At 35.5% G+C, this 20824-nt stretch overlaps 1 pseudogene; it reads left to right on the top strand.

Annotated features, from left to right (window-relative positions):
• The first annotated feature begins 1881 nt into the window (after window positions 1-1881).
• LOC145685748 (tubulin beta-4 chain pseudogene) lies at window positions 1882-3574 on the top strand (annotated as a pseudogene).
• Window positions 3575-20824: the final 17250 nt, after the last annotated feature.

Below are 20824 nucleotides of genomic sequence, written 5' to 3'. Positions count from 1 at the left end.
GTCAACCACTCACACCCTGACGTATGAATTTGCTCTCACAACTTTAACTTCATCGTCCATTGAGCACAGCAAACACACTCTGCATCCATAGACTGTCCAAAGACATCAAAGGTATCAATTATTTTGTGTTGTTACTTTTAAATACTTCTATTTTCCACGTTTTTTATGGACGGAGATAATCGTACGTCCATCACTTAACACCGCTTCTGGTAAAAGACAAAGACAATGGGAAGACGATCCCTAATTGGAGGTTCATTGTGACGTAACTATACGATGATAGGTGTATCTCTCAAGATCAAAGAAACCGAAAAATCTCAACCACACCTGTGATTGCGGAAGATCCAATCACAGATAATTTAGATTAAACAAAGAGATGCTTCAAGAAGCTACTATGGCTGACTTTACAAATGTAAAATTTTAAAGAAGATTTTTGAAATAAAAATTTTGAATTCTTTTGAAGATCCCCTAAGCCAAAAATATGATTGAAAATTGACTGGAAAGGATTAAAAACGACCAGATATTACCTTATTTCTTAAAATAATATTATATTTTAGCTAAATATACAAATAATTGTTCAATGTAAAAATATTACCATATATTTCCCTCTAAATATACTAAAATCATTAGTTCAAGGAACTTAACGCAAATTTTGCGATCTACTTCAAATCGAGTCATTGATTAATTATATATTAAAAATAAAATTTTAATAAATATTAAATTCATATATATACTGGTTGCCCAAAACTTCCGGGCCATGTTACATTATACGATGTATAAGGTAACAAGTTTATATATATATATATTTCACTGATATGAAATTTCTTCTAATTTTGAAGCCTTTATGTAATAATATTGAAACTAAATTCTAATAATAACAATTATAAAAATACTTACTAAGTTCATAATTAACCCCTTTTCTGTATGATCTTTTTTCTTTTAGCGAAAAACATAATCGGTATTGGAAATCCTCATATGGGAACTTGAAAAATGAATTAAAACTTGAATTTTAGATTTTTCACTTAATTTCGACGAGAAATAAGTAAGTGCCATATATGACACACTTACAACTCACAAAGAACATGCCAGATGACACCAAAATCTCTTATTCATACACGTGAATATCTCACACAGCAGACAAAACAGTCATTTGATGCCTTTGATAAATCACAAAACAGCGAAAGTGAAAAAGGGGTATGTGCCATATATGGCACGGCATGCGGTAAGGGGTTAGGTATGAAAGTCGGAGCATGTTAAAATCCGAATAGAATAACGTCGGGACGCGAGACACTCTGTCCGAAATTGGGGCTGTCCCGACAAAAACGAGACGGGGAGTAATTCTATGTCTTCTAGTAACTCTCGAGACAGTATATAAACGTCGACTAATAGCATTAAATGTAAAGACCATGTTTGAATCTTTGAATCTGTGACGTGATTTGAGCCAACTCGCAAAATAGTTATATCTGGATAATTCACGCGTAGCATCATTGTTCGTCCCAGGCCGGTAGCCAGTCCAAAAATTTAGGGGGGGGGCGGCTGAAGTTAGGGGGGCGATCCAACAATATTATAGTTAATCACCATATTATAGTTCATTTGCAAGCCTACCGTGAAAATTTTATAGGGGGTCAGCAAAAATTTAGGGGGGCCCGGTCCCCCTAGACCACCCCTGGATACGGGCCTGGTTCGTCCTGAGATAAGTCTAACTGTAATTATCCAGATCATAACTATTGTAATTACCCAGATCATAAAGATTTAATATACTTAAAAAAAAATAAATACATAAAACATAATACAATTCCAAGGAAAGATCAATCTGAACAATCAATAATGTTTTATGTTCATTTGTACTTAAACAAAAGAAAACAATTATTACCAAGACAATAATCCTGTAGCTTCAGCAAAGGCTGGTTGAAGAAGGTTAAAAGAAAGAAAAAAGAGGGATCCTCAAATTTTGCACGAGAATAAAGGTGAATATTTTGTAATTAATTATTTAAAACTTTGCTTGAGATTGCCTGCCAATCGTTAAGTAAATGTAACACCGTAAGATGAGAGAGATACTACATCTTCAGTGTGGTCAGTGTGGAAATCAGATTGGTGGAAAATTTTGGGAAGTAGTGTCTGACGAACACGGAATTGACCCCGCGGGTTATTACCACGGCGACTCTGACTTGCAGCTGGAACGTATAAACGTTTATTATAACGAAGCACAAAGAGGTAAATATGTTCCTAGAGGTATTATGGTAGACTTGGAAGCCGGAACTATGGATTCTATTAGGTCAGGACCTTTTGGTCAAATTTTTCGACCAGATAATTTTGTGTTTGGTCAGAGTGGTGCTGGAAACAACTGGGCTAAAGGTCATCTCACAGAAGGTGCAGAGCTGGCTGATTCTGTAATGGACGTCGTTCGCAAGGAAACTGAGAGCTGTGATTGCCTTCAGGGATTTCAGCTAACGCATTCTCTAGGAGGCGGATCAGGGTCTGGAATGGGGTCCTTGTTAATGGTCAAGATTAAAGAAGAGTACCCTGACAGGATAGTCTGTACGTATAGTGTCCTTCCTTCTCCGAAAGTATCGGATGTAGTAGTAGAACCGTACAATGCAACATTAGCATTCTCTAAGCTTATCGACAACACTGATATGACGTATTGCATTGATAATGAAGCTCTATACGACATATGTTTTAGAACCCTAAAGTTAACTACACCAACGTTAGGTGACTTAAACCATTTAGTATCTGCAGTTTTATCAGGTGTCACAACTTGCCTGAGATTTCCAGGTCAGTTAAACTCAGATCTTCGGAAGTTGGCTGTGAATCTCGTACCATTTCCACGTCTTCATGTATTTATAACAGGGTTTGCACCCTTGACATCTCGTGGCGGTCAACAATACCGGGCTACAACAGTTCCTGAACTAACTCAGCAAATGTTTGATGCCAAAAACATGATGGCTGCTTGCGATCCACGGCATGGTAAATATTTAACAGCTGCTGCCATCTTCCGAGGAAGAATGTCCATGAAGGAGGTAGAAGAACAAATGTTGAACGTTCATGACAAGAACAGTAGTTACTTTGCCGAATGGATTCCAAATAGTATTAAAACTGCCGTGTGTGATATTCCACCTCGAGGACTGAAAATGTCGTCCACATTTATTGGTAATTCTACAGCCATCACAGAATGTCTGAAGAGGATATCGGAGCAGTTTTCAGCCATGTTTAGGAGGAAGGCATTCGTCCACTGGTACGTAGGTGAAGGTTTGGAAGAAGGAGAGTTTACAGAAGCTGAGAAGACCTTAAATGATACGATAGACGAATACATCCAGTACCAAGATGTCGGTGCGGGTGAAGGTGGTGAAGGAGGAGAAGGCGGTGAATAGCATAAAATTTGAGGATAGTTTTTTTCTTGGGGAAAGTAACGCCAAACAGCGCTATCCAATGGATGATGCTTTTGCGTACGTCGCTCTATGCTTGAGCGTTGGGAGAGGTCGACAAATAGGAAGAAATATGGGGTTTCAGTGCATTGTGTGACATGTGTTCAACATTACTATGTAATGCTTAATAATAAAAGGTTTTTTTTTTTTTTTAATAAATACAAATTCTTTTAAAATTTATTTTGAAATATTCCAAAACAAGGATGTCCAAATGACGCCCCGCGGGTCTGAATTCGGTCCGCAAATACAGAGTGTTTCAAAAAGATGACTTGATTTTAAAAAGTCCATATGTATTGATAAAAACATATTACAAAGATGAGAAAATTGCAAAATACTCACAAAATCTTCAAGTTTTAGCTATACTATTACAAATGCTCCACATGTCCACCACCAGCAGCACGAACATCTAGACCAGCCGTATGCAACAGCCGCTGGTCAGTTATTGAGAACAATAATTATTATAATTTTCCTTTTTTTACAAAACCTGTTAAGAGTGAACTCCAAATTTTCCATCGATCACACAGTGCGAAACGTGGTAACGCCCTGAAGACAAGCACTTGGCAAGCGCAGGTACTTGGGTGTAATTTCCCTCAGTATAAGGATTGCTAGATGTACCGACAAAGTTCTAAATACATTATTCTGCTTCTCTTTAGTGAGTAAATATTTTGGTTACCAGTATAACAGTTGTTTCGTGTTATTGTGATGTAAATTACGATGAACATGTTCCATCATTTAATACTATACTATTCAATTGTTGTAAAAATGATATACCTACAGTGAGGCCCGCGACGCCATTTAGTGCTCTGTGATTGGCCCGCCCACTGTTCCAAGTTGCACACCCCTGATCTAGACGATAGCTAAATTCGTCATAAACTTTGCACAATGTAGCTGGGTTTACAGTAGTAATCTTTGCACAAGCATCCAGTCTCTCGACGAGTGCTTTTGGTAGCAGGCAGATCAATGCCAAAACGCCGACGAAAACCACACTGTACCGAAATCACTGACTCAGTTTTTGCAAACTGCAGCACAAAACGCCTTCTGTTGAACGGATGCCATCTTACTTCTGATTGCAAACTGAGAAGACGCGTTGACTGACATCTAACGGCAATTTTCTCAAACTCTAGGCCACGTCTATTCAAACAACACTCATTTCCTTGCCGGCATGTCCCATGTTCTGTAATTATTACCGTTAGAAATCAGGTCATTCTTTTTTTGAAACACGGTGTAGGTTTCATCGTACACTCAAAAAGAAATGTATGATTTATTCTTTTTTAGACTCTGCACAACAGGATCGTCATAATGTAACTGAATCGATCGATAATTGATTTAATTGTGAATGTATTTTCTTTAACTTTTATGTTATCAAGCCCATCCTACAAGGTACCGCATATTGGTACCGGGTTGCTTTTTAAAATAAATGCAATTTCAAAGAGTTACTTTCAAATGTTGGTGATTTAGGACCTAATAGCCTAAAATTCAGAAAATATATTACTGACATACACACGGACAGACAGGACATACTGACATACACATACGGACAGAAAACAAGAACAAAAATTCAGAAAATATATTACTGACATACACACATTCAGTAAACCGTTGCATCAGCGGGGTAAGCAAAATGGGAAATGATCCTTCAGTATGGTTCCATTTTGTCATGGTCTGCAATACATTATTAATTGATTATTAATTGTTCTAAGACAATGGTTCCCAAACTAGGGGACGTGAAGAGCGATCAAGGGGAATCCGAGCTGCTGACATAAATAAACCATGAAATTATGAATGAAACATCACTTGACCAATTACAATTCAGATTTAGCAGACTATATACAGTGTTTCAAAGCAACACCGACAACATTTCGGAAGTGATTCCTGACACCAAGATGAGACAAAAAGTATAGACCAACCTCGGTGCACAAGTGCTTCCCTTCGGAGTTATAGGCTACCGAAAACATGAAAAAACGAACTTTGAAGGTCCATAGCTCAAAAACTGTGGGACCTTCCGTAATCGGGTCAAGACTTCACTTAGGAACTACTATGTGCCCTAACCAAATATCCAAGTTTCAGAATCCTGCGGTACTTCCACAACAATTTTTATAGATTCTGAAACATGGATATTTGGATAGAGCACATACTAGATCCTAAGTGAAGTCTTGACCCGACTACGGTAGGTTCCATAGTTTTTGAGCTATGGACCTTCAAAGTTCTTTTTTTTTTCATGTTTTCGGCAGCCTATGACTCTAAAACGACGCATTTCTGCACCCAGGTTGGTCTATACATTTTGCCTTGTCTTGGTGTTAGGAACTACATGGAACTTGGAAGTATATGTTTGATTACTAAATACTTCTCTCTGGATATATCAGTCGTAACTCTTCTTTTTAAACTTTTGGTTAACAATAGCTTACTACTGTCGGAAGAGTTGGTAGTGTTATTCGAAATATTAAAGAAAGACATATAAAAATGGCTTCCTTCTTTCTTACCTTTTCACCTCATCGGTAGAGTTTTTCGCAATGCTCCATAAAACGAAATGCGTCAGAATTAAATAATTTTCAGTTTCTTGACGTTTTATGATATAACGCTTGGTGTATTTTCATTGGTTTCCGTTGTGCGATAAAACGAGAATTTGGTAGTTTTGCGCGAAATTTGTAACAATACGCGATATAACACGAAATTTTAAAATACGTTTTCATTACTTTAAAAACGCTAGTTTTCCGCTGACGGAACGGTAAAACGTGGCATGAACTGTGCATTTTGAGTGATTAGGACATAACTATAGGGAACATGTTGCCCATTAGCTATCACCATCGCAGCTGGATGGGCAGTTCCGAAGAATTGCTCGTTTGAAGTTTGTTGTAAATGCACTTACATATGTGTGGCTTCCAACAAGCAATGCCAATTGTGAGAGATTTTTTCCAAGTATGGACTGATGATAAATGACAAACAATGAAGGAGGAAAATGTGGAAATATGTAACATGTTCATATTTAATGCTTAAATGCAAGTTGTGCCTATGTGTTTTCAGAAGACAGTAAACCTTTCCTATTCATAGTAAGTTCAGTTACTGATTTTTCACAGTTTGATCTGAAAAATATAATTTTCTATAAACGAAATTGACATTGTCAAGTAAAATATTCAGTGTATTTTGCTTTTAGGTAATTAATGGTTTATTTTTATAGTGATGTATGAATAAAAGGAACAACTGTAAAAATTTCAGGGAATTCTTTTCCACAAGAACTACAAAATGCGAGACTTTATTTGGAAAATGCGACAAAACGCGAGATTTTCAAATTCTTAGTACGAAAAAATGTGCCACTACTTATCGGGTGAATTAAGTATGAGGCAGTTATTAAGACGAGTCCTGTACAATAACAGGACTGTCCCTTAAAATGAACAGTGAGAGATAAGTAGGAAACTTCTAGCTTTCTGAGAGGTACATGCAACTAACTGATTGATAAATGATCTTCCCTCTTAATTAGAACATAATTCTTCTATTGTCGCTAATATTAACTGACTTCTACATATTCCCCCTGTAAATACATCCCTCAGGAATGAATACGTTAATTATAATTTGATTTCGTTATTATTTATAAGTTGTTGTGATGTCACACCACAAAGAAAACATTTCGAATTTGGTGTTTCACATACAAGACTATATTTTCTTGCAAATTGTCATATTAACACGTCTAGATTTCCGTAGTTGCCAAATTTTTCTCACGCGAAGTATTGGGGTTCTATTTGTTAATCATACCCAAATTAACTTATTAGCTGAAGTCCGAACAGATTTTGAATGCCAAAAAGTACACCCTCCTTAGTACCGATCGAATATGACTAACTAATCGCATGACTAATGTTTGATTAATGAATCCTCTAAATACAGCCCATAACATTTATAACTGATTTACAAGGAGTCAAGAATTTATATTTAATTACTCTCTTTCTTGTGGCTACTTTGCAAATACTGTATTACAAATGTTGTAGCAAAGAGGCGTCAAATACCATACAAACGCAAAACAATTATTGAGTAAGAACTGTTGCTTCATCAAGAACTAACCTGGTAAAAAGAATGCTCCACTATAATGGTATGCAGAAGTTTTTTGTGAACACATAAACTTATAAATCGATTGTTATTATTATTATTATTATTATTATTATTATTATTATTATTATTATTATTATTATTATTATTATTATTATTATTATTATTATTATTATTACACATACTGACAGTAGATTTAAGCAATCTGGATGAAATAGTTTGATGTCGACGTCAATACTGTCGGTGGATATGTAAATGATTAGAATTGCAATTATCTGTGACCGAGTGCATTAGTGCTGTTATCACGTGTTTATGTAACTTTTATTTCAGTCCCACCCTCTCTCTGGTTAGGGTCATCACAGATTCGGTTGGGAAGGGTGTTATACCGGTACTGTATCCTCTCCTGAGATAAATTTTCCCACGATTGTGGTAATTAGGCCTCAATATCCTCCGTATTTTCACTGGAGCGGATTTTACGTCCAAGCTGGTTCCACACATGTTCTAACGGGTATAGATCGAGAGATTTTGCTGGCCAGTGAAGTATCTTAATATGATGCACGTAATTTATAGCAATATGTGCTATGTGCAGACAAATGTTGTTCTGTTGGAAGTTAATACAGGACTATTGTGCTTCACCCCAGCGAATTCTTTAATTCTGATCATGCTGTTCTCCTAAACATTAATCATATTTACGGCGCTGTGTAGTTTTGGCACACTACATTTTGCTCCATTTACAGGTGAAGTTCAATACTTTGTACGAAAGGACATATTTAAAAGGAACACATTTCAGCAAGCGACAGAAATAAATACAAAGTAATACAGCTGTAATTTCCGTTTACAAGTGTAGTGTTACTAGTGTAAAATCGTTACAAGTGCTTTACTATGACTAAAATAAGTAAGAACGTATGAAAGATGACAGTATTAGATACTATTTTCTACCGGCGTGTATTTCTACGCAGTATACGGAAGTGTAATTTATGTTTACAAGTGAAGCTTTACTAGTGTGAAATCATGATAATTGTAATTGAAGCTCCTATCATTGGCAAAACGTACTTGTCTTCACTCCACTCGCTTACCCTTATACTCACCATAGCTGATGCGCATACTCCCTCTGGATGTAACCTGCGCTATTGCAACAAGCTTCGGCCTGCCCTGACTCGGTTAGTTAGCATTCGTGTTTTTAGTGGCTACTTAGCACAGGTTGGTTTGTGTTTTACACTATAGTTTTTATGGCATACATCTGAACACCGTGGGCGGTATTCAGAGAGAATTCGTTAATCAAGGTTTAGTCACAGACTAGTTAGAAATATATTAGCTCTTTACTAAGCAAGATGTACCTTTTGGCATTAAGAGTCTACTTTGAGTTCAACTAGAAAGTTGATTTGGGTACGATTAACTATTATACCCCAATGCATCGGGTGAAAAAAATAAATGTGGCAACTACGGAAAAGTAGATGTGCGCATGCGTAGTCTGTAAAAACGAAAACACATGAAATCCGAAATCCGAATTGGTGTGTTGCACAAGCTAAACCATGGCTAAAAGATGACCCTGTGCTTAAGATTTATTAGTCACATGTGATTAACTTCGTCAACTACTACGTCCTAATTACTGACTCTGAATACACTTTTGATAACCATCCGTTAGTCAAATTCGTAGTAAGGCATTAATCAGACGTCAAAACGACTCTGCATAAGGCCCCGTATTTATACCCAAATCGTTGAAGAACTGTAATTTTTCAATTATTACTTCTGGTGGCCCCCTTGAATTTTATCTATGCTAAATAGGATAATGTCATGTCGCCCAGCACTAATCTTTTGGAGAACAATAAGAAGGAAATTCGTGAAAGAATTATAATTTTTTAACGACTATTTCGAGTGATATGCCAAAAGTAAATCTGCACGCTTAGATATAAGTCGTCCAGTTTCAAAACGGCTCTTGTCCATTTACAGAAAATTCCAGAAAACTTAGACAAAAAATGAATGTAGGATCTGCATGTTTTGTAGAACTGGGAATACTTCAGTGTGTTCATATAAAAGAAACTTAAACGTCTTCAAATATTTCCAGTTCTACAAAACGCATCGATTCTACAGTTTTTCTCGGTTTTCTGGGATTTTCTGTAAATGGAGAAGAATTATAGAAACTGGACGACTCATATTATGGTTGCTTGTTGTGGTTTAGTCCATGGACATCGTTACCGTGGGTCGGGATAACGCGTCCCCCCAGATTTTAGTCAAATATATTTAAAGAAACTTTACTACTTTGCATATGTAACTTTTGTCGGAAAGAGAATTTTGATTTTGATTTATCCGACCCCTCCAGACACCAGTGTTTAGTCATTACTCCAAACTATAAGTTTAAGGTTGTTGCGTATCTAAGATTGAAAGAATTATCTTAATATACACTGGTCGGATATCTGAGATATTCTCGCTCATCTAGTTTGAATCACAACGTTCATTAGCTTACATAGGCATGCTGCTAGCTTGTTCTTGCTGCAGACACATTGTTTTTTTTTCTTCTTTTTTCTTAAGAGCTATACACTTTTTGTAAAGAAAGAAGCACATGTAAATTAATTGTTCTCTAGATGGCGCTGAATATCTTTGCTGCCTTGCTCATTTTTCCATACTTAGTTCTTTTCGTCTGTGAAATTCACAGGGAAATCTTTTTTTTTTAAGTTTCTTTTTATAGAAGAAGAGGGGTCATGGCCCCTCATCACAGGGTTAATATTTGCCTAAAAGGCAGTCAGAGAATACATTGAGCAGAAGGAGAAAGGAGCTCTTTAATCAGCACAACAGCCCACGGGCGAAAACCAGCTGCTTTTTTCAATTCAATGGCTCTTCCGTGCTTTTCTTCTTCTTCTTCTTCTTCTTCTTCTTCTTCTTTTATCTATCTTCCTTCACCTCCATACGTCAGCCCTATGACCCTTGCTTTGGTTTCTTCAGGCTATCTGAATACATAACACACCTATATATAAACATACACTCATATGTTTAAGTCGAAATGGCTGTTATATCTTGCAATCTGGGAATATCATGTTTCCCAGTGGAATACGTATGAAACAGTTTCAATATGTAATGAAATAGTAAATTCAAACTCATATAGACATATTTTATTCATAGATACAGTTCATTGAGCATTGTATTAAATTATAGATTGTTTATTACTAATAAGACAGTAAGTGTTTTCTTTTCGTAGTTCAATTTACGTATTCACATAGGTCTGAGTACCAGTGACGACGCCAGTTTTGATTTTTCTTTGGGGGATGACAAAAAGACAGAGAAATTTTTGAAGGAACAGTTATTTTTGTCTATCAAAAAGGATATTTTTAAAATTACTTGTCCTACATTGCAACACAATATATCAGGGGGAGAGGAGGGAGACAGTGGTAGCCACCGGGGAGGTACCCGTCATTCTTACCCACCTCTAGCATCATCACTGCTGAGTTCACACGTCAAATTACTTTCTAAATTATACAAAGTTCAAAGAAAAAATGATTTATTGGAGTTGAATTGTAACAAGCAAAATACATAAATAAAATCCTTCTCTAGTACATTGTTTGTTTGTACTTGGTTAATTTGGGTTTCTAAAGTCTCTTTTCAACACCGAGGGTGTTATTCTTCAAGTCAATGGCGTAACTAGTTTTACTGCGCCCTAGATAGATCGATCATCGATTTACTCATACCCGCCCCCTGCCCCAAGCATTTCAGCTGCTGCGTTATATATACTAACAGTATATAAAGTTATTTTTATTAAGAAACCTAAAGATTTTACTTATCTTTTTCCTAAGTTATCACTACATATTTAATATGAATTATGTGTATAGGAAATTAAATTGAAAACGGTTCACAGTACTTAATCCAAACAGCTACTTTAATACTTTAAAGGTAGAATGATACCATTGCTTATTAATTTTTAATATAAGTTGGGAGTACAGGATAGTATTATGTGCCAACTAGGTTTCAAACAGGCCCAACTTTCGTTTCATTTCAGGGTGGGGGTGGAACCCAGGAGAGGGCGAGGCCCACTGATTGCAATGACTCATTATGCAAAACTTTCACTAGGCAGCTAGCTAGACAAACATTGCAGTGACGATTGTCCGGGTATCGCCCAGTGGGAATCCAGAAAGGGGGCACGGGGCTCGCGTGCCCCTCCATGAGTAGTAAATTAGTCCCTAATGAAGCGCTTCTTCAAAGGCTGTGGGTGAAAAAAGTTATACAATTTCTCTCCACTCATTGCAGATAATAGATGTGTTTCCAGTTCATGGTAATCCTGGATTCTCTCGTGTTGAATAACATGGCTTTCCTAAATGCCGTCTCCAGAAGAGCGGAGATAAATACGTATTATTAAACACTGCAGTCCGCATTTTTAGTTAGCGAAGCAGATATAGAAAAATGTCTCAAGTTTATTTTTCATACCTGCGCCCCCCTCATAAATTCCTGGATCCGCCCTCGGTTTCGACTGTCTCCAATTAACTACTAATAGTCATCGCGCACCTTTTCAAATGTTTTCAAAGGGTCTTTGCATAAGGAACAGTTTTCCGTATTTATTTTTTCGCCCTTGTGCCCGTTTACTGTGCGCCCTGGAGCAATTTCTTCACTTGCTCCATTGTAGTTACGCCACTGCTTCAAGTAACATTCTTGAAAATGGCGTCGACCACCATTTGCAATATATTCACATTTCTCACATAAATACGTAATTCAAATAAACACATTTTTAGCACACAGGAACTCCATGTCCGGTGCACCTATATAGCACTGTTAAAGGTGATAAAGACAAGAAAATACACTCCTTAATCAGAGGTTTTATGCACTCTGTGTAACGTGTCATCGTCAAATTTTTTTGTTTGTTAAAAATCTCTTATTTATTATTGTACATTAATTTTATGTTTAGTGTTCACATTATGTTCACTTTCTGCTCTTTAAATTTTTACTAATTAGCCAGCTATTACATTATATTTATTATCATAAAACTAAAGTAGTCTACGTTGATTGAAAATCTGTTTAAGTTTATAAAATCTCCAGAATAGAAAAAAAAGTCATATCCTAGTTTACAAAAACATATATAAATCCATATAAAGTGTGCTTCATTTATTAGCAAAGCACTCGTATGAATTATTTCTTGTAGAGAAGTTTCATTCCTGGGTACAGATTCACTTTAGTAGAGCTTAATCGGCATAAATATAGAAGCGCTCTACCACCAAGCCACCGTGAACCTCAGGTTTTAACGTTGATCACTGTAGAGCAAAAACCTTACTATAAAGCAAGAAACTGTTTCATCAATCAAGTAAATGCTTCTATACTCTTATCTCTATACTAAAACCGGTACTGATAGAAATCTAGCACCACTTCCGGTTTCAATTAAGAAAATATCACATCATATAAATCAAACTCCTTCACGGGATGTACACGTGACACCGCTACATGTTGTATAAATCCATGACGGGGAAATGAGTGAAAAATTGATTCCCGATATAATATTTAGCACAAACAAACAAACGAACAGGAAAGTTAGAAAGAAATTGTTAAAAAAAAAAGATAGCCTCAAACGATGAAATCATTAAATGTATAACAGCAAATACTCAGAACATGCTAAGACACCAGCAAACAGACCTTCGTCTGATTTGTGAAACATTTTTACTACACAAGTTATTGCTATTTTGTTTCTTTTGTTTAATTTGATAATGTTCCTGTCATCATTATAATGCTCATATTATGTTTTACCGTGACCGTTAAACAGCAAAATAAAAAAGGGAGAAAAAATATATATATAAGATACAAAACATTTGTGTGTATGTGTGTGCTCGCTTTTTGAAATGTTCCGCCACTATAATATAACACGCACTAAAACAGAAGACTGGAGTCAAAGAAAATGGGGGAAGGTAACAGAAATATGAGAGCAATTTAGATACATATATTCCCAGACGAAACGAACTAAGAGTGTGAGAGAGAGAAGATATTTTATGTGAAAACACCTGTGATTCGCTGGAAAATGTCATAAGAAACAGGAAAACTTGTTTTTAGCGCACGCATTGAATAAAATTCTTTCAGGGGTTCTTTTTTAAAAGAAAAAGAAGGAAAAAATGAAATTCGCGTGATCATCTCAGGTGGTCTAAGTTGCTATGACACCATGTTTAATCATTGTGCATGGGTTTTTATATTGCCATTCGTTTGTTTTCTAAATATTTCTTTTTATTTCTCTCATTTTCCCCCTTTTTGTAGTAGAATCTGCTTCCTCTCCACAAACGTATCACAAAAAATGACAAATCATTGTCTAATTCAGTATGAACTTTTGTACACCTGATTCATGTAGCGTTCAGATGAAATTTTAGATATTCAGCGGCGTAGCGTGGCTTTTATAACGACTCACCAAGGGTAGTCGTCAACCTGGTTCGGCTTAGTAAGATATATAAATCTTAAGTGGTAGTATTTTGTTTGCATGTAAAAATTATCTTTAATAATTATATACCATTATTCTCACCTTTTCTATTAGAATGATAACGTCGATGAACGTTGCTAAAATGGTTTATTAGCTGATATACTTTATAATATATTTTCCTTCAAACTGTCAAGCACACAAACTTGCTGACTAGGTATCCATAAAACATTTACATAGCCACAACTATCCCATAATAATATTTTACATATCTTGAAAAACATTCTTCTTTTGTTATTATTAAATTAACATTCTATTAAGTATAGTGCACATGTATGAGCACTTTCTGCCCAAGGTACAGGTAATTATTAATCTATCCAATCTATCCAAAGTATTTTGTTATATAAAAATGTCGCCCGACGATGGGACTGAATATAAAAGTCATAAACGAGTTTAGCTTTTATCTTCAAGAACCACTGGTCCGTTTACAATAGTGCTCTTACATTACATATGTTCTTTATATTGCATATGTCCATCACATTTTGATCGCACCTCATATATATATCTTTATTACATTTCATATATATATATATATTTATAACAAATATTACACTTCATCAATACTTATTTTTAATTACATTCATTATATTATTATTATATTTTCTTATTAAAAATATCGTCGCTCATTTATTTAATCGTTGAAGGGTGCGAATTCAAAAATCGTAAGGGACAAACATGAGTTACAAATAGTCAGGGCGCATTATATGATAATCATTTTAGGTGATATTTTAAAATAAACATTAGATTAATAAGGCATCACAACATAGAAGAATCTCATTCAAGATAGTTGTCGAATATTTAGTTTTATAGAATAGATCTTCTTCTTAACATAATCTTTGACAGTTAAGTTTTTTTACACAAATCAATCTAATATAAATAACCTTTGCTTTTAATCATTTATGAATCGAATTATAATTCTTACAGATATTAAAAACATTTGAGAATTATCATTGATTAATGAGAATTAAAGAGAATTAAATTGAATAAAAATAAAATAAATGTTCATGAAAATCTATAACTGATATGAATTTAACTTAATTTCATTAACGGTAATCAGGTTACATTCATACTTGCATATGGATTTAATAAAGTACATTGTACTGCACAATCATTATTATGTCCCCTATTACTGTTCTGTACAGGAATTACTTCAATACCTGGATCCGGATGTGAAGTGCCATCTCTTGATCTCCACTTATGTCTATCCACGTAGTTCGCTGTATTGCTGGAATTTCGCCATACATTCCGTCTATTTTTAAACCTATTTTGATTATATGGTCTAACATATGAATTGCTACGATTAATTAGGTTAGGCGGATTCCCTACATAACTTTGTCTATTTTGCTCGTTTTGACTGCTAGAATTTACTCGGCTTAGGTTATGTTCTGTATTATTCACACTTCGGATATTTAAATTCCGAACAGGCACCAAATGATCTGAATTATTCTTATTTTTACCCATTCCTGCTTGTTGATTCATGGCATGGTATTGAGTTTCATAGCATTGGACAAGCATTAATAAATGGTTGAAACTCATACACTGTGTGGAAAATAAGATCTGTTGTAATTTAAATGGAAGCAAATTTCGAATCGATGCTATTATTCTCGATTCCGATTGCAATGGATTAACGACCTTTAATTCGTTGTAGGTATTTACAACAAACTCTACAATAGATTTATGCAATCGAGGATTGAAATGTTGATTTCTAATGGTGGCATCTCTATTCGCAAGCAAAAAGTCATTTTCATAATTTGCGATCAGTGCCGCTTTGAATTCATCATATGTATTGATGTGATCACGTACTGCTTTAAACCATAATGAACAAGGTGGGAGTAATATATGAGGAATTAATTTCATATATTGTGATCTATCTATACACATAATATTGCATTCGTCCTGGAATTTCTCTAAGAAAGAAGTAGCATTCTCGTTACACTTACCACTGAATTTGCTCATAGCTCGAATTTCACTCATCTTAACACTTAATTTTACCTTCCTTTTATCATTCCGTGTACTTATTGGGTGATAGTTCCTATCCATGACGTGATGTGTCGTTACACCATCTATGTTTCGCCCATCTGTACTCTTCGGATGTATTTCTTCCAATATAATATCCTCATCAGACACCGGCGAAGGCGAGTTCATCTCTGGTGAGTGGGGAAACTCCAAGCGATCACTACACATGTTATTACGGTATGTGTTGTCCTTAACCTGTAGCATTCTAATTTCTTCCTGTAACGTAGCTATCGACTGCGTATTTGCTCGTATGTTGTTAGCATTATTGATGACCTGGATCTTTTGTTGTTGAACAGAAGATTCGGTTACTTCTAAATCCTTTTTTATATCACTGATTTCTTGGCTCAGGTGGTTGTGATTACCCTGGCATTCCTCCGATATTCCTTTTAACTTTTCCTCGAATTGCGAGGTAATATCGCTCATCGTCTGAATAATTAATTGTTTCGTTTCATCAGACTTCTGTTCCATCTTCTGTTCTATCGTCTGCTTTAATTCTTCGTATTGCTTGTTGGATTCATCAGACTTCTGTTCTATCGTCTGCTTTAATTCTTCGTATTGCTTGTTGGATTCATCAGACTTCTGTTCTATCGTCTGCTTTAATTCGGTAGACATCTGACTCAATTGCCGCTGTAAGACTAGCAAGATTCGGTCTTCCGATGTCATTCTTGATGTTACACTAGGTTCACCGTTGTCACTATTGGTGGATTCATTCTCCATTATTTCAGTGTCCATTTTCCTTATGATTATTCTACCACTTCTCAATATGGTCAAATTTGTATTCATTAACTTTATGACAAAAGTAAATTCAACCTTACTCTGCTTCGGGATATGAATTTACAACAAATCCCGGGTGAGGTAAACCAAAATTTTTACAATCCCGGTGTGAAGGCACCAAAATTTTTATAACGACTCACCAAGGGTAGTCGTCAACCTGGTTCGGCTTAGTAAGATATATAAATCTTAAGTGGTAGTATTTTGTTTGCATGTAAAAATTATCTTTAATAATTATATACCATTATTCTCACCTTTTCTATTAGAATGATAACGTCGATGAACGTTGCTAAAATGGTTTATTAGCTGATATACTTTATAATATATTTTCCTTCAAACTGTCAAGCACACAAACTTGCTGACTAGGTATCCATAAAACATTTACATAGCCACAACTATCCCATAATAATATTTTACATATCTTGAAAAACATTCTTCTTTTGTTATTATTAAATTAACATTCTATTAAGTATAGTGCACATGTATGAGCACTTTCTGCCCAAGGTACAGGTAATTATTAATCTATCCAATCTATCCAAAGTATTTTGTTATACTTTGTATTTAGAGCAAGATATTTTTCACGTATTGCTCTAAAAAATCTGCGTTATTCTTAAATGATTATTACATTATTTACATTACTGCATTATTCTGTGTTCTTAGGGAAAGCGACATTTCCACAACTTCCACATACACTATCGAGCGTGCATCCAGAATTTTTTGTTGGGAAGGGGAGACAAAGCCAAAAGTCAGGGTCGGATGGACTCCCCTGAGTTACATCCTTGGTCCAGACAAAACATATGTGTAGTAATGTTTCGGCACAGCGATTATATGTGTCCAGAATCATCACCACGAATAACCAGGAGCCGCTAAGCCTATCCAAATATTTACACGCCAAATTCAAAACAATGTTTCAACTATTAACTAACTAACTCTATGGGCTATGGAACGCAGAGGTTCAATGCTGCGTTCCAAAAACTCTTCATAGATTTGTCCTTAGCTAACTGGATCCAGTTTCTACTTTGTATTCTTATTTCTGCGAAATTCATCTTAATATTGTCCTCCGATTTGCACCTAGGCCTTCCTAATGGACGTTTTTCGATTGGACTTTCAGTTAAAACTTTGAAAGCTTTCCGACAATCTTCCGTTCTGGCTACATGATCTGGCCACCTGCCACCTGATCCTCTTAGACTAGATAACATTAACAATGTTTGGTAAATTGTATGCAGTTCCTCGTTGTAAAGTTTCAACCATTCCCATTGATTTGAATCACGCGGTTGCGCTAACTACGCGTCAGGAGCTAAAGTATGCACCATGCAGTCGGTTAGTGTTCTCGCAACACAAAGCATAGTATAGTACACAATGCAGGAAAACATAATACAAAGGTCATATTCTTTCGTGTTTTCTTTAGTATTACTTGGTATTAGTATTGAAATACGAAATTAGTAAACAAATATATTAGAAGTACTAAACTTCTAGCCAGCCAGATGGCACAGTTTCAGCTGGACGGAATGTGATTAGCACATCGTTCCCCTTTCCCAGGCGATATTATTTCTGGCTTTTTGGACTGGAGTTAAAATATGTAAAACGATCATCATGCCTGTTGTGCTGCTTGGTTGCGTAACATTGTCCCTTACTCTGAGGGAAGAACGCAGACTGAAAGTATTCCGGAAATAAAATCCTGAGACGAATATTCGGGTCCAGGAGGAACGGGAATGGAGAATACAAAACTGTAGTGGAAGCTTCGTAACGAGGAACTACATAATTTATAACGTTTACCAAACATTGTTAAGGTCATCAAAGCTAGGACTCTCAGGTGGGCCGGTCAACGCTTCAAAGTCTTAACTGGAAGTCCAATCGGAAAACGACCATTAGGAAGACCTAGGCGCAGATGGGAGGGCAATATTAAGATGGATCTCGCAGAAATAGGAATATGTAACCATACATATATTACGCTAATTTCGGTATCTTAGTATTTTCAATTAAATTATATATAACCTGAGATTCGAAAATTAGCGTACGTATGGGTGGGAGAGGAGAACACATCGATCGGTTCCCCCGATATTAATTTTAGTGGTTTCGCAATTCCACACTGAAATATAGAAAGGATACGTAATCTATTATCGCTACTAACAAGCAATACTATGAAAATAAATCTCTGAATAGTAGTAGGAGGATTTGAGTTCATAAAATAATACTCGTACAACCGATCTCCTTTAGAAATTCAAACAGTAGCTATATTTAAACTTTCAAGAACCCAATAATCAACATATATTTAACAATTCAACAATCAGTATTTCATTATGGTCTTCGTAATAGTGGAAAGAGAATTTCAATAGATTCAATCTTAGACTATTATCCAATTAGCAACGTAAACTATTTGCCTCAGTACCAGCTAACTTGTTCTAATTAGTCACGCCGATTGGTAATAATGCAGGAATCTAATTCAATATAGAAAAAAGGGAAAAAAGTTATAGGCAAAGTGCCTAAAACTAACAAAATGGCAAACGGCCCTTTAAATGCAAGAATAATATAATGAAGGAAGGAAAAGCATGAAACTTACGTACCTCGCTGCCTTATTAAGCCAATCTGTGCTATCGAATAGAACAAATAGCCGACATGAGGTTACAGCACTCCACTTTAAACTTCATGATTATATTCGAATTTTAAACTTTAACAGAATTATACTTCGAATATCACTCGTAGATTATGTATATAGTATAACTTTTGATACAATAACTCGATCACAAATTATGATAATAGTAGCGAAACAACCATTATACTTCCTCCCTCGGACGTTCCAGCACAGCTATGGCCACCTATAGAGATAGCTCATCCGTCGTGCTAGTACGTCCCACCAGAGGGCATAACCAACAAAAACAAAAGAATAGGCAAAAACGAAAAAGCTTTTTCGGTACAAAATAATATAATATAAATTACTCCTAGAGACACCTTTTCAATAAATATTTAATAACCAGTGACATAAAATCCATAAAATCTATGGATTATATGTTACACCCTCGCCCCGGCCCACTCGCAAGCAAAAAAAATTTTTTTTGAAAGCGAGCGAATCGAGAAATAAAGAGAATTACAGATAAGAACATATTGTGGACGATATTAGAAAAATGTTAGTATAAGAAAGAAAAGAACAAACACTCATCCAAACAATCATACTAAGAATTAAAAAAAAATCCCCCTAGATCAACCATACAAAATCACTCATACAGGGAAAAAGTCTAGAAAAAGAGAAAAAATATCAATCCACATACTTCCATCTGAATTCACCGTGGATCCAATTAGTAAAACTATTTGCAAAAGTTTCAGAAAACATTAATTATCATTATAACCAAACACTTAATAGAATCGTAACATCCAAATAATATGTTAATAAATAATATCAATTCCTATGGAAAAAATTACTTTCAATATATAATTATTTCTTTTTAAGTGCAAAATAAATTCTGATGTAGTTATAATCTCCAAACCGATTCTCATAACATAACACAATACCTGATGAAAATAACATGAATACAAATACATGTATCCGACCTTCAAATTTCATTTCATATCCTCCTTCCGGCAATCCATAAGCATACCAAAAAATCATGGGTTCCCATTACGTTCACAACAAATGGAGACGAAATACAAAACAAGAAGCCGAACAAACATGACTAGATTAGCAGGTGGCCACCCTACATAAATAGAAAAAAGACAAACAGTACGAAAACACCAAAAACAATTTACATACATATAAATATAATTATTTACAGTTTGCTGAAAATTTCAATATTACTCTCATATCATCACTCACAGGTCTCTCTCTATATTGGTAACAGTACAGTACCAATAATTCACGGTACAGACCTCCTCTCACGAAATCTCTTTACTAACGCCACATGCGTTCTTCTCACATCTCTCGGATTTTCAACATTCCGAACGAGTAATGTGTTGTTCGTCAACAGCTTAACGATCTCGAACGGTTCAGACCATCTCATAGATAATCCTTTATTAATCTTATCTGTCAATGAAGATTTCAGTTGGGATTTTAAAAGAACTTTCTGCCCCACCTGGTAATCAGTGGGGACCCTATTTTGGTCATATAACCGTTTACGACGTTGCCACGCTCTCTCCATATTTTGAATAGCACATTGCA

This window comes from Thermobia domestica, chromosome 5 (assembly GCF_964235325.1).
Source record: "Thermobia domestica chromosome 5, izTheDome1.hap1.1, whole genome shotgun sequence".
NCBI classification, from domain to species: Eukaryota; Metazoa; Arthropoda; class Insecta; order Zygentoma; family Lepismatidae; genus Thermobia; species Thermobia domestica.
The sequence above is the reverse complement of the archived record's forward strand: the minus strand, read 5'-3'. Positions and strand labels throughout refer to the sequence as shown.